The 14,996-nt window shown below is 38.6% G+C and overlaps 1 non-coding gene across 1 annotated transcript; it reads left to right on the top strand.

Annotated features, from left to right (window-relative positions):
* The first annotated feature begins 387 nt into the window (after window positions 1–387).
* On the top strand, window positions 388–491 carry LOC122290563. Its single transcript, XR_006236426.1, has one exon. It is a non-coding gene; the product is annotated as a small nucleolar RNA R71 (small nucleolar RNA).
* Window positions 492–14,996: the final 14,505 nt, after the last annotated feature.

Below are 14,996 nucleotides of genomic sequence, written 5' to 3'. Positions count from 1 at the left end.
ATGACATGCCTCATTTGCTTAAAGGTATTTTGAAAGTGGATAAAATTGGTCTTCAGGCTATTCGATTATAGGTTTGTTTTTTTTGGTGGTCTGTTTGTTTTTTTTTGCAAGTTGGTTTCGTTGTTTTTTTTTGTTGTTTTGTGTTTTTTTTTTGGTTTGTTGGTTTTTTGGTTTGGGCTCTTTTTAGCGCTTGGTTTGGGCTAGTTTTTAGAGGTTTATTGTATGCCCCCAAGTGTCTTTTTGTTACCACGGTATTCCTCTGCCACAAGTGAGAGTTTCTTAATAAACTTGGGACAGGGCTGCTATGTGGGTGGCTACTGGCTCTTTTGTTTTTTTTTTTTTAAAAAAAAACCTTCATAGAAAAAACTAATGGTGCGCCAAGTCTCATAGCCATGATGTGGGCAAGTTAGTAACAATTCTTTAAAACGTTCCCAACACTGAAAAAAAGTTTCATTTTCCTTTTGAGAAAAATTCATAATATTTCTGCGAAGAGTGTTGGTCCTATGAGTAGGAAAAAACTTTTTCAGAAATTCTCTTTGCATTTCTTGCCATGTGCCAATAGATCTTGGTCTCAAGGAGTTCAACCAACTTTTAGCTTTTTCTTTCAAAGAGAATGGAAACAACTTTAATCTAACAACATCATCATTGATAGTTTGGGTTTGTAAAGTTGCACAAACTTCTTCAAATTCTTTTAGATGCAAATAAGGACTTTTTGAGTCTAAGCCATGAAACTTGGGAAGTAATTGGATTACTCCCGGTTTTAAATCAAAATTTCCCATATTCGTAGGAAAAATCATGCAAAATGGAGTACTTGTCCTTGTAGGCTGCAAATATTCGCGCAAAGTTCTCATTGGTGGATTATTTTGTTCCTCTTTATTTTCTTGTTCATCATGAATACTATGATTGTCAGCCATGGTATTAGAATGAGAATTTTTAGAATCACCAGACAAAGTATCAACCAATTCTTTTAAAACAATTTCCTCTATTATCAATCTACCTGTTTGATCACATTGCCACGAGATCATTCATCATAGAGGATCGAGCATATTCAAAAAGTAAAAACAAAATGCAAAACAAGCAAGAAAGTAAAAGAAAAAATTTTGGAACGAGATTACCAAATGGTATGAATCTGGAAGCAATGTTACATACTCTCTTTTCTGTAAAAAATCGTACCTGCAAAAAGAATATGAAAAACAATTAGCAAAAGATTTCTAAAATATTTTTCTTTTTTTTTCTAAAAAAAAAAATTATCACACGTTGCAATCCCCGGCAACGGCGCCAAAAACTTGTTGCGCCTAAACTTTGACTCAAATTAATGAACCAAAAATTTAGTGCAGTTTTAACTGCAAGTATACAGGTGTTGTAGTATCTTACAGGATCCAATCCACAGGGATTGACTTTTGTGATAAAGAAAATAAATTCAAACAATGAAATGAAATTACTAAAAGAAACGTGCAATCAAATGAAGATTGATAAAATAACTGAATCAAACTAAAATGATAAAATGAATTGATATGGAGAAAGACTAAGGTTTCGAGGATCCATCTAATAATTTATGATATTGTTTCCGATCAAATTTTCAATTAAACTAGAATAATAATTCCGTTTAATTGGAAGATTTATCATTTAAGATCAAGAAAAAAATCGCTTATGATTGAGCGTGAACGATTGATGATTAAAACATTTACAAATCTATTTGAATACCACAGGGATTCCTCAAGCATTCACTGTATTCGGAAATCACAATAAATCAAGATGAATGTATAGATAATCAAAATATCCAATAATAAGATCCTTCAATCGATCAAGCTCGCAGAATCAATTTTACGTGGATCCAAAAACAATATTTAAATCATTAAACTTCACCTCTAACCTTAGTATGAAAATTTAGCCAAACATATTTATTACAAGTACTATAAAAATCACATAAATACTGTTCATTAGAAAACTAAAATAAAATACAAGAAATACTAGGCAATAATTTAGAAACAATAAAATTTATGCTGAGAGAAAAAAATCCACGCATAGAAATGAAGCCAGTAGATTGGACGAAAACTCCCTCCACGTCCCTCACTCCCGTCAGACGAAAAATCAATCCCAGCCACTTAATGATCTGGAACTCCCTCAACTACTCACCTTCTCTGTCTCTTCTCACCCTCTCTTATCAAAATAGCCAATTAAATTACTCCAGTTCCCTCAACCGACTCACTCCTTTCACTCCTTCAATCATCTCTCGCCTGCACCATTCTCTTCTCAGAAACTTAATCCTATCCCAACTCTAGTGCTTTTAACTCCCCACGTACCCCTGCACTTTCAGCCACACCAAACTAATTCCAGCCGACTCCCTTCAATATAATTAATCCCAACTCACCGACTTCCTTTCTTTCTTTTCACAACACAACTCCTTTTCCAGTTCCAGCACATCATGCACTGACTCCACACGTCTCTTCTCACCCTCTCTATAATTCTAGAAACTCCCCACTGACTCCCTCAATTCTCCTACTCAACTTTAACGTCCCTACCTTTCTTACATCTTTTTTTTTTTCATCCAGCAATATATATATATATATATAGATAGCTGCCTCAAGTTTGTGCTGCCAAACTCCTTCCTCCAAGTCAAGCACGACACGACACTTCCTTTTCCCCACACATCTCCATCTCTACAAGTCAAGCACGGCAATCTTCACTCCAATTCTGTCCACTTTAACTGCACCAACTTACACGAGAGCTTCCAAATATTTGATTGATCTGCTTACCACGTTTACAGCACCGAAATGTAGCTTTCAGTCTTCACCTCTTATCAACGTAAAAGTCAAGCTAAATGACAAGAAGTTGCCACCTCAAGCCTTATGTTCACACTCCCCCAAAATCTTCGTCTTTTCTTTTTTAGCTGCTGAAGTACACCGCTTCCTTCATGTGAATTTTATTTGCGCTGAAAATAAGAGATAAAAATAGCACTCAAATACAAATAAAAAAAAAACTAGGTTATAAAAAAAAAAGATTATATATGTGAGAAATATTGTCCAATTAAATCATAGTTATAAAATTAAGCATAAACATGATATCAATCAATTAAAAATCACAACTCGTATTTATGCTTATTAACCATTTTTTCATTTAAAACCAATAATAGTGTCACGAAGAATTTAAAATACATTGGTTTTAAATAGCTAAACTATGCAACATTTCAGCTTAATCAGTGTCGTTTAGCGGTGACTTGGGTGTTGGAATGACTTTCCTTGTATTGAAATGTGGTGGATCAAGTCTAATCTTCTATTCCGCTCTAAGAATGATGGGAAACAAAACAATAAGAGTAATAAGGCGCATATCAAAAAAGAGAGAAAGAATTAAAAATGAAATTAAGTGTGGAAGATGGTTTAAAGATGATTAATCACCTGTAAGTTGATTAATGCCCTTAAGTCCAGTTACATGCTTAACCAAGGCTAGATAAGGGGCGTATGGCACATCTTGGGCAGGAGGGAAACCAAAGGTATGGCATCTGTGGGCTAAAATTTGAAGAATGGAAGAAAGGATGGGTTTCTTAGAGTCAATTCGTCGAATACTAGAATAGAGTTACGACTATTAGGGTGGTATGTAGTTGATGAGATTTCCCTTGAGAAAATGCTGTAAATGGCATAGGCTAGAGTTCGAATAGTTGCAATGCAGAAAGAGGTGCACCTAGGTGGCGATTGGCAGTGGCTATGGTGTGGGAATGACTTTCCTTGTATTGAAATGTGGTGGATCAAGTCTAATCTTCTATTGCGCTCAAAGAATGATGCAAAACAAAACAATAAGAGTAATAAGGCCCATATCGAAAAAGAGGGAAAGAATTAAGAAGGAAATTAAGTGCGGAAGATGGTTTAAAGATGATTAATCACTTGTAAGTTGATTAATGCCCTTAAGTCCAGTTACATGCTTAACCAAGGCTGGATAAGTGGCGTATGGCACATCTTGGGCAGGAGGGAAACCAAAGGTATGGCATCTGTGGACTAAAATTTCAAAAATGGAAGAAAGGACGGGTTTCTTAGAGTCAATTCGTCCAATACTAGAATAGAGTTACGACTATCAAGGTGGTATGTAGTTAATGAGATTTCCCTTGTGAAAATGCTGTAAATGGCATAGGCTAGAGTCTGAATAGTTGCAATGCAGAAAGAGGTGCACCTAGGTGGCGATTGGCAGTGACTATGGCGTGGGAATGGCTTTCCTTGTATTGAAATGTGGTGGATCAAGTCTAATCTTCTATTCCGCGCAAAGAATGATGGAAAACAAAACAATAAGAGTAATAATGCCCATATCGAAAAAGAGGGAAAGAATTAAGAATGAAATTAGGTGCGGAAGATGGTTTAAAGATGATTAATCACTTGTAAGTTGATTAATGCCCTTAAGTCCAGTTACAAGCTTAACCAAGGCTAGATAAGAGGCATATGGCACATCTTGGGCATGAGGGAAACCAATGGTATGGCATCTATGGGCTAAAATTCAAAGAATGAAAGAAAAGACTGGTTTCTTAGAGTCAATTCGTCCATTGCTGGAACTGAGTTAAGACTTTCAAGGTGGGATGCATTTGATGAGATTTCCCTTGAGAAAATGGTGTAAACGACATAGGCTAGAGTCTTATTAGTTGCAATGCTCAAAGAGGTGCACCTAGGTGGCGAGTGGCGGTGACTTTGTCATTGGAATGAATTTCCTTGTATTGAAATGTAGTGGATCAAGTCTAATCTTCTATTCTTCTCAAAGAATGATGGGAAACAACAATAAAAGTATTAATGTCCATATAAAAGTGTTGAGAAATAATTAAGAAGGAAATTAAGCTTGAAACGTGGTTTAGATATGACTAATCACTTGTAAGTTGATTAATGACCTTAACTCCGGTTACAAGCTGAACCAACTCAAGATAAGGGGAGTATGGCACGTTTTGGGCTTGAGGGAAACCAATGGTATGGCATCTATGGGTTACAATTGGAAGAATGAAGGAAAAAAAGGGTTTGTTTGAATCAATTCAACCAATGCTAGAACTGAGTTTTGACTATTAAGGTGGGATGCACTTGCTGAGATTTCCTTGAGCAAATGGTGTAAACGGCATAGGGTAGAGTCCGATTAGTTGCAATGCAGATGGAGGTTCACCTAGGTGGCGATTGGCGGAGACTTGGGTGTTGGAATGACTTTCCTAGTATTGAAAGGTGGTGGATCAAGTCTAATCTTCTATTCCGCTCTAAGAATGATGGGAAACAAAACAATAAGAGTAATAAGGCCCATCTCATAAAAGAGAGAAAGATTTAAAAATGAAATTAGGTCCGGAAGATGGATTAAAGATATTCTATCAGTTGTAAGTTGATTAATGCCCCTAAGTTCAATTAGATGCTTAACCAAGGCTAGATAAGGGGCGTTTGGCACATCCTGGGCTTCAAGGAAACCAATGGTATGGCATCTGTGGGCAACAATTCGAAGAAAGAAAGAAAAGATGGGTTTCTTAGAGTCAATTCGTCCAATGCTAGAATTGAGTTACGACTATCAAGGTGGGATGTAGTTGATGAGATTTCCATTAAGAAAATGGTGTAAATGGCATAGGCTAGAGTCCGATTAGTTGCAATGCAAAAAGAGGTGCACCTAGGTGGCGATTGGCGGTGACTATGGCGTTGGAATGACTTTCCTTGTATTGAAATGTGGTGGATCAAGTCTAATCCTCTATTCTGCCCAAAGAATGATGGAAAACAAAACAATAAGAGTAATAAGGCCCATATCGAAAAAGAGGGAAAGAATTAAAAATGAAATTAAGTGCAGAAGATGGTTTAAAGATGATTAATCACTTGTAAGTTGATTAATGCCCTTAAGTCCAGTTACAAGCTTAACCAAGGCTAGATAACAGGCATATGGCATATCTTGGGCAAGAGAGAAACCAATGGTGGCATCTGTGGGCTAAAATTTGAAGAATGAAAGAAAAGACAGGTTTCTTAAAGTCAATTCGTCCAATGCTAGAACTGAGTTATGACTGTTAAGGTGGGATGTATTTGATGAGATTTCTCTTGAGAAAATGGTGCAAATGGCATATGCTAGAGTTTGATTGGTTGCAATGCACAAAAAGGGTTTGTTTGAGTCAATTCGTCCAATGCTTGAACTGGGTTTCGACAGTTAAGGTGGGATGTATTTGCTGAGATTTCCCTTGAGAAATTAGTGTAAACGACATAGGGTAGAGTCTGATTAGTTGCAATGCACCTGGAGGTGCACCTAGGTGGCGATTGGCGGTGACTTGGGTGTTGAAATGACTTTCCTTGTATTGAAATGTGGTGTATCGAGTCTAATCTTCTATTCCGCTCTAAGAATGATGGGAAACAAAACAATAAGAGTAATAAGGCCCATATCAAAAAAGAGATAAAGAATTAAAAATGAAATTAAGTGGGGAAGATGGTTTAAAGATGATTAATCACTTGTAAGCTAATTAATGCCCTTAACTCCAGTTACAAGCTTAACCAAGGCTCAATAAGGGGCGTATGGCATATCTTGGGCACGAGGGAAACTAATGGTATGGCATCTGTGGGCTAAAATTTGAAGAATGAAAGAAAAGACGGGTTTCTTAAAGTCAATTCGTCCAATGCTAGAACTGAGTTATGACTGTCAAGGTGGGATGTATTTGATGAGATTTCCCTTGAGAAAATGGTGCAAACGTTATATGTTAGAGTTTGATTGGTTGCAATGCACAAATAGGTGCACCTATGTGGCGATTGGCGGTGAATATGGCATTGGAATGACTTTCCTTGTATTGAAATGTGGTGGATCAAGTCTAATCTTCTAATTCATACAAGGAATGATGTAAAACAAAACAATATGAGTAATAAAGCCCATATAAAAAAGGAGATTAAGAATTAAAAATGAAATTTAGTTTGGAAGATGGTTTAAAGATGATTAATCACTTGTAAGTTGATTTATGTCATTAACTCTAGTTACAAGCTTAACCAAGGCTAGATAAGGGGCATATGGCACGTCTTGGGCATGAGGAAACCAATGGTATGGCATTTGTGGGCTAAAATTCAAGGAATGGAAAAACAGGTTTCTTAGAGTCAATTAGTCCAATGCTAGAACTGAGTTACGATGGTTAAGGTGGGATGTATTTGATTAGATTTGTCTTAAGAAAATAGTGCAAACGACATAGGCTATAGTCTGATTAGTTGCAATGCACAAAGAGGTTCACCTAGGTGGCGATTGGCGGTGACTTTGGTGTTGGATTGACTTTCCTTGTTTTTAAATGTGGTCTATCAAGTCTTATCTTCTAATTCACTCAAAGAATGATGGAAAATCAAACAATAAGAGTAATAAGGCCCATATGAAAAAAGAGAGAAAGAATTAAAAGGGAAATGAAGCTCGGAAGATGGTTTGAAGATGAATAATCATATGTAGTTGATTAATGCCCTTAGCTCCAGTTCCAAGCTTAACCAAAGCTAGATTAGGGGCGTATGGCACATCTTGGGCTTGAGGGAAACCAATGGTATGGCATATGTGGGCGACATTTGGAAGAATGAAAGAAAGGACGGGTTTCTTTGTTTCCATTCGCCCTGTGCTAGAACTGAGTTACGACAGTTAAGGTGTGATATATTTGATGATATTTCCCATGAGAAAATGGTGTAAACAGCGTAGGCTATAGTTCGATTAGTTGCAACGCACATAGAGGTGCACCTAGGTGGCGATCGACGGTAACTTTAGCATTGGAGTGACTTTCCTTGTATTGAAACATGGTGGATGAAGTCTAATCTTCTATTCTGCTCTAAGAATGATGGGAAACAACAATAAAAGTATTAATGTCCATATAAAAGGGGTGAGAAAGAATTATGAAGGAAATTAAGCATGCAAGATGGTTTTAAGATGATTAATCACTTGTAAGTTAATTAATGCCCTTAAGTCCAAGTAAAAGCTTAACCAAGGCTAGATAAGGGGCGTATGGCACATCTTGGGCAAGAACGAAACCAATGGTATGGCATCTGTGGGCTTAAATTCGAAGAATGAAGGAAAAGACGGGTTTCTTAGAGTCAATTCGTCCAATGCTAGAACTGAGTTACGACTGTCAAGGTGGGATGTATTTGATGAGATTTTCCTTGAGAAAATGGTGCAAACGGCATAGGCTAGAGTTTGATTAGTTGCAATGCACAAATAGGTGCACCTAGGTGGCGATTGGCGGTGACTATGACGTTGGAATGACTTTCCTTGTATTGAAATGTGGGGGATTAAGTCTAATCTTCTAATTCACTCGAAGAACGATGCCAAACAAAACAATAAGAGTAATAAAGCCCATATAAAAAAGGAGATTAAGAATTAAAAATGAAATTTAGTTCGTGTGATGCCCGCAAATCCCCACGTACGGACACGGAGAAATTGAGACGTCCGGATGGTGACATCACGGGTCACCACCCTATCGACGAGTGCCAAGTGTGTGTAAAAGCAACAAATGTGCATGAAGAAACACGCAGCCGATAGCGAAGTCATAAACTAAGTACCAAAATTTTCATTATTTAATACAAAGCTGTTCAACACATACATTATAAAATATTACAAGACATTAACTCCAACTCAGAACTCTTGCGGAGCCGCATCCTCGGGCTCAGCCTCCTCCTCCTCCTCGAACTCTGCACCAAAATCTACGGTACCAAAAATGGTGCTGCAGGTAAGTAAAATCCAAACACCACTAGATAAAAATATATTATCTCAAACAACATGCATGAAAGAAAAGCCAATGCACATGACCCGTAAAACCCATATTTTTCCACACACGCCAAAAACCCATTTGGCCCAAAAACATATTACTTTCCAACACACGCCAAAAGTCTCATTTGGCCCATATCCAACTCATACCAATTAATCCGTATGCACCATGACCTCCCCTAGGGGTCATCCGTACACCCTGTCTCCTGTGCCACACCGCAGGTAACGACCACGCGTGTGACACCTAAACGAGCGATGCCCAGTTCCGCGCCCCGCGCGTTCGTAGCCAAGCATCCTCTAGCCCTCGCCAGCGAAGGGCCACGGAGTCGGTACGTAGAGCGTTACCATCCCGCCTGCTCCTGTTGTTGCCCAACGACAACTCAGGAGAGATCACTCAGTATATTACACTCCCGAGTGAACAGAGGAGTTCCACCGAGATAATACCCCATCTCGGCATTGGGGTCGTGATACACACGCACCCGAAAAACCATTTACGCCAACAAAACATGATTTTCCATAATTAATAAAATGCGCATGAATGCAATATATAAATGCAACCTCAAGGCATAAACAACCAACCAATCACAAACAACCAAACCAAGCAACTCCGTCCTCATCCATCCGACCCTCGAACTCCTCGGACTCAGTCCGGAATCAACCAACCAGCAGATAAATATCTATTGAATGACCAAAATATATTTAAATCTAAAAGTAGAGTTTGGAAAATACTTATAGCGCTATATGGTATTTTTAGAAAGCTCGCGGCGTTGCAAACGGCGGAAGAAAAGCAACGTAACAGTGTAATTTACACTGTGGCCGTGGGTAATAAATTACCCATTTTCGAACGGGGACAAACCAAAGCTCGGGATTGATAGGGAATGACCTTGAGATATTTATGAAGTTAAGAAAAACGAGTTTTGGCCGTGGGTGGTGGTGGAAATGGTGGTCGAAGGCCAAAAAGGGGCTGAACGGAGTTGAGCTCGTGGGAGCTGCTCCGACAATGGATCAAGGCCGGAAATGGGTGGTTTAGGTCGGCAAGAGGTAGGGGAAGAAGCTGTGAAGAGATGGTGGCCGGAGGTGGTGCGACGGTGCCCAAATCGGTAAAAAACCGTATGGCTTGGAGGAGCTCGTGGTGGCTAACGGTGGCTCGGATGGAGGTGAAACTTGGTGGGGATGTTCACCGGTGAGAGGGGAAGAAAACTGGGTGGGTGGTGTAGGCCACGCCGCCGGCGAACGGCGGTTCTGGGCTGCAAAAGCAACTGGCGACAGGGGAAAAAACAGAGCAGGTGCAGTGACTTCCAGGGGCTCGTGGCGGCTAACGGCTGGTCCGATAGCTCTAAAAATTGGTGGGGATGATCTCTGGTGGAAGGGGAAGGGAATGGTGGGGATGGTGTACAACACAGCCGCCGGACGGCGGCGCGATGAGCGACCGAAGTGGCAGCGACGGTAAGGGGAAAAAGAAGAGGCAGCGCGTGGGAAAGGGGAAACGGGGAAGAAAGAAGAAGAAAAAGAAAGAAAAGAAAGAAAAGAAGAAAAAGAAAAGGAAAATGGGAAAAAGAAAAAGAGAAAAGAAAAGAAATGAGGTCCAATCCTCACTCTGGAAACCAAAAACAAATCCGCTAAAAACGATATTAAAAACCGTAAAACGACTAAAATAAATTAAACACGATATCAAATAAATTAAAATCAATTTAAAATACATTAATTTAAAATAAATAAAATAATATATTAATTAAATTAAAAACAACCCTTCAGTGAAAATACACGTAAAAAGGGGTTATCACATCCTACCCCCCTTAAAAACAAATTTCGTTCTCAAAATTTGCAAGATCAACCATCAGTGCCAAACAGATACAAGATACAACTCCGAACATATTTGAGAGATACATATCATCAACAACTCCCAACAAATCCAATGGTTATGAACTTCACACCATAAATCACTAACATCAACGACGTCTCTGCTTTACCTTCCAAACTTTCGTCCCATTCCAACTTTGGTAACCTAATAGCCACTTCCAAAGTTAACCATCCATAAACCAAATTGCACGACCAAAAGATTAATCTCCCATTAAAATTTTGAATCACTACTAAATCTTCCAAGTCGATACAAAATTTGAACTTCTAAGTATCTACAAAAATTATGCTTTCGCGCGCACTCTGATAACTCATCAAAATACTTAAAGGCTATATCCTCAAAAATTAATATCATGAAGTACAAGCTCAATCCACACCTAATCACAAGAAAACCTTTACCACATTTCTATACAAAATCGTATGCCTCCAAAAACCACAAATCTCCACTCATTCCTCAGTTGGCCATTGCTGCCCCCAAACGAAAACCAACATTCCGCAAAAATACACCCATTGATTGATGACAAAAACCAGTACTAATCAACCTCCAGGCCCCAAATTGAAAACACATAACATCATCCCAACATACACCTGTCTCTTCTAGAGATAAGGAACATCTCCAAAAGGCCCAAGTCCTTCCCGGCCAACCAACGAGAGCGCCTATAACTTCTATCCGGTATCCCACACTTCAAGCTCATTACCTATATTTTGAATAACATCTAATCTTGCAATAACTAACTCACTATAAACTACCATTGACTTCACCTAGACATAATCGAAACGTTCATGGTAACTCACCCACCTATTGTACTCTCAAAAACTCTAGTTTTAGTACAACTAATTCCTTCAATAACACTTCACAAATAAATCTCAAGACAGGCCATACTGTTTAAGTCTTCAATCCATCAAAAACTATTAAACAACACTCAGGGATCCTATTGCTTTATTACTTCATACATTTGATTATGCTACCCACCTTTGATGCATAAGTTTCAACTTCCAAAATTTATTACTTCATTCACCACACATGGTGACCTAACGATCTCTTTTCAAGTTAAATAACCATATCCCCAATTCTCCCAACTGGATACTTGATCTCCAAAGACAAGTATAGCCTCACCAATTTAAATTCCTATGACTTCAAGTCACAATTAATTCTCAAGATAAACACAACGGTCGTTTCGAACCACCATCCCAATGGGTAACCCGCTTCAACTGTACATTCCGTTCAACTTACCAAACAACTCAAAGCCAAAAAATCTCTTGAATTTAATATTACCACACAGATTCCTCTTCAACTTCTACCAAGCCAAAAATAGATGAGACTATGACCAGCACTCTCCTAAATCCATACATACATACCCTAACTACTCATCGATCCCATGCACTCTTAGCCAACACCAAAAATCATTCAAACGTACAAGTGATCCATTATCACATTTCCATCATCTGGACTTATATCCTCAACTCAACAAGAATCATTCCTAAATTTACTCAACTTATATCCTTAAATCAGCAACTAGCCATTGCTTAAAGTTTGGTACCGAAAATGACCTTAAACCTGCTAAGAATCCATTCCCAAAAGTCTATGGATCATATAACCTCAAATTCAATCGTATTCAATACCAACACAAAATCTACTATTTCCAACACCCTGATGAACCTATACCTTTCGAATCGATAGAATCATTTCCTAAGATTTGCCACTACAACCTCGAGTTAACAATAATTATTTTCTAAACTAGCTCGATATCCTCAATCCTCAAAGAAATACACGAACTAGATCATTACCCCCAATCCTCAAAGAAATCTGCTTTAGAAAAAATTTTCATATCAATAACTCAACTCTAATCAACCCCATTTTAATGGTTACAAACTAATCACTCACTAGAGTAGATCAAGCTATAGCACTAAGTCTGTAAAACTAAGAACTCAATTCCTATTATAAATCAGTCCTTCAATTCTGCAATTCTAAAACCTTAAATCAAACAAGAATCATCTCCCAGAACCTCTAAGATCAAAGAACTTACATCCCATAATAGAGAAAAAGAAAAAAAAAGACGACTTCTCAAATCTTTCAAATTCTAAAACATTAATAGATAATAAATCATTTTCTGAAATTCTCAAGATTGGTGGCTTTAATTCAAAACATTCACCTTAAAAACTTGTAAAATCTAAAGCCCTAATTGCCACCAAAGTACTCATCTGAATCACGAAATCTAAAACTCGAAATTTAATTATTTCCCCCCAAAGCTTGTCGAACCTAACACCTTAATTACCAGAAACTTATATTCCTAAAATCTATAAGGCCCGAAACTTTAAAACTTTGATGAAACCTCATAAAATCTATCATTGAAATTTTGTTGAACTTACAACCTACTACATTATAGACCATTTCATAAACTCCACGGAACCAAAGAACTCAATTATTCTACTTCCCTAAAAGATCACCCAGATCATGCCATGATTCTAGCATTCTGAGTCTCTGTAACCTCGCCTCCAACAGTACCAAGAGTCACTGCGTACATTCGAGCCCAAGCTAATTGCCTCTGGTTAGTTCTACTACTGCGACGAGCTCCACAGCTTTCTTGAACTCAACTAGGGCACTCACGAGCAAGATGCTCTGTCTGACTGCATTCAAAACATTGGTTACTACCCAGACGACACTTGCCTCCGTGAGCTCTATTACATCTTCCACAAACTGGCACTCGTCCTCCCATACGCACTCCCGAGGCTGCTTGTGGTCAAGTCCCGGTCCGCTGAACAAACTTTTGAGGCGAACTCGATCTACTTCCTTCACCAGTAAAACTTTGCCTCTTTTGCCCTGGAGGGGAGCCCATACTCAAATTAACCTCTCGCTTTGCAAGAGTGACCACATCCACTAAATCCTGAAAAGTGGATATCCGGTGGCTGACCACCATTCGGCGTATATCAGGACGTAGACCCTCCTGGAAACGCTCGGCCTGCATCTCCTCCGAGGCGATGAGGTGTGGAGAAAATCGCCCAAGTTCTATAAATTTTCGGGCGTACTGTTCCACGGTCATGCTCCCTTGGACCAAGCTTGAGAACTCTCTTGCTTTTTGCCGCCTCACGGAAGCGGGAAAGAAGTAATCATTAAATTATTTCTTAATGCGCTACCAGGTCACAGCGGCAAAAGACCCCAAAACTTAAATAAAATTCCCTTAAACATATCCTTAAAGTTCGTTGAACCTACACTCTCCTATCCTATAGCCTCGTTCCATAAATTCTACAAAAACTTGACCTCAATCATCTTAAGCGACTTAAAGCTAATTCCTCTCCTCATTGCTACATGAGTTCCCACCTTACAAAGATTGCCTAAACCATGACATTCTCTTCAGACCTCAATATCATACAAGCGAACCACATCGCTAAAAATTCAAGCCTACTACACTAAATGTTCATGCCTAATAATAGCATCCTCGATTATACCGCCTTCCTGCCACAACACAACCCTTGACCCCCTCTAAGAAAAACGATTAAAACCAACAACATAAAATCAAAACCAAAACCGAAACCATATAACAAGAAAACAAAAGGAAACCAGCATGCAATAACATAACTAAATAAATAAACACAAGCAAACTACCTCAAATAAATTCAAACATATAAAACATGTCCAAAAGCAACTTTACTTAAAATAAATTTCAAAACACAATCTTAAAAACATTCTGGTACTACCTACGGCACATGTGGTTTTACCCATAGCTGGACCGCTCTGATACCACCTGTGAAGCCCCCAAATCCCCACGTACGGACACGGGGAAATCGAGACATCTGGATGGTGACAACACGGGTCACCACCCTATCGACGAGTGCCAAGTGTGTGCAAGACAAATGTGCACGAAGAAACACACAGCGAAAGGTAAAGTCATAAACTAAGTACCAGAATCTTTCTTAGTTTAATACAAAACTGTTCAAAAACATACATAATAAAATATTACAAGATCCAAATAAATTTCAAAGCAACAACAAGATATTAACTTCAACTCAGACCTCTGGCAGAGCTGCATCCTCGGGCTCAGCCTCCTCCTCCTTCTCGATCTTTGCATCAAAATCCACAGTACCAAAAATGGTGCCGCAGGTAAGTAAAATCGAAATACCACTAGATAAAAACATATTAAACTCAACAATATGCATGAAAGAAAAACCAATGCACATGTCCCATAAAATCATAATTTTTCCACGCATGCCAAAAACCTGTTTGGCCCAAAAACTTGACCATTAAAACCATTCCTTGCCATTATCCCAAATAATGGTCCAAAACCGCTACCACCATTTTCCCAGAAAATCGATCAAAAGCCTCAACACATCCTCGCCACTATCCTAGATAATGGCCCAAACCACCATTTTCCCAGAAAATGGCTCAAAAGCCTCGAAACTAAACCTCGCCATTTTCCCAGAAAATGGCCCACATCCGAAAACCATAAAAATGA

The sequence above is a fragment of the Carya illinoinensis genome, chromosome 12 (assembly GCF_018687715.1).
Source record: "Carya illinoinensis cultivar Pawnee chromosome 12, C.illinoinensisPawnee_v1, whole genome shotgun sequence".
Taxonomy (NCBI): Eukaryota; Viridiplantae; Streptophyta; class Magnoliopsida; order Fagales; family Juglandaceae; genus Carya; species Carya illinoinensis.
This window is presented reverse-complemented; position numbering and strand designations above follow the sequence as displayed.